Genomic DNA, 1,415 nt, shown 5'->3' on the forward strand with positions numbered 1-1,415 from the left:
GCGCCTCCTCTGAGCCTCGGTATGCTTTTCTCTTTCCTCCTAGTTGTAGAACATCCACTCAGCCAGCTTTCCTGTGGTTCTGGATGATGTCCGTTCTGTCTTTTAGTTGTATTTTTGAAGTGGTTGTTCGAGGCAGCAAACTCCGGTGTTTACCTATGCCGCCATCTTGGTTTCTCTCCTAAATTTTCAATCATATAACTTTTGTACCAATTTATACTCCCAAGAACAATGGCTAACACTTTTCAAAATATTGTTCTCTTGTGACTCTCTGATCCCTTCCTAAATGCAAGGACTCTAGTAGTAAATCTGAATTTTAAGGTAGCTAATGAAGTAATAAAAAAGGTCAGGTGACACCAGGTACTGTTTTAAGCGTATATGCCCTGTTTACCGGGCATGACTTTTGCAATCCCACAGCCCTCCCAGCTTCTGCTGCAGGCATGGCCGCTACCATTCATCTGCTGGCTCAATAAGTCCACACTGTAAGCAGAAATATTATATGAGGTAAAGAAATTGCCACACTCAATGTCTTGAATTCTCTTAGAGCTTTAAAAGAATTATAAGGGAAACAAACACAGGTGGCGGCTGACCTAGTTAACTCTCTGGTATCACTTTGGAGCTACTTAAAATAAAAGTCCCGTGGAACACAAGGAAGGACATTCATAAAGTCCATGCTATTTATGGTGCATATAAAATCATTATCCCAACATAAAAGCAATTTTTTTAGTAACTTTGAAATCTGAGATCTATTTTAATTGCATGGTCGACTAGAATCAATGTAAGTTAAAGCATATCCATGCTTCCTTCTCGTTTTTCTTTTACATGTTGCCTTGACATCCTTCACAATGTTCTCCCAAATAAAGTCCTTTCCCATGCCATGCCATCATGTAACAGAGCTTCTTACTTTGGTTCATGCCTCATGTTCTAAAATTATCCCATCTCCCCAATTAAGGTTCTTTTTTAAATTTTTTATTGGTTTCAGAGATGAAGGGAGAAAGAGAGAAACATCAGTGATGAGAGAGAATCATTGATCAGCTGCCTCCTGCATGTCCCCCACTGGGGACAGAGCCCACAACCTGGGCATGTGCCCTTGACTGGAGTCAAACCCAGGATCCTTTAGTCCACAGGCTGAAGCTCTACCTACTGAGCCAAACCAGTTAGGGCAGTTCATTCTTCTCTGAACCTAATTTTTCATGAATTACTTTTCAGCTGAGGGGCTATTATTTCCCCCTCCTAAAAGTACTAAAGATTTTCCTTTTCCTTTTAATCCTCACCCGAGGATATGTTCTTATTGATTTTAGAGAAAGGAAGGGAGAGAGAGAAAAACGTCGATGTGGGAAACATTGATAGGTGGCCTCTCATATTCACCCCAACCGGGGATCGAACCAGCAACCTAGGTATGGGACCTGAGTGGGAAT

Source organism: Myotis brandtii, unplaced genomic scaffold (genome assembly GCF_000412655.1).
Source record: "Myotis brandtii unplaced genomic scaffold, ASM41265v1 scaffold53, whole genome shotgun sequence".
Taxonomy (NCBI): domain Eukaryota; kingdom Metazoa; phylum Chordata; class Mammalia; order Chiroptera; family Vespertilionidae; genus Myotis; species Myotis brandtii.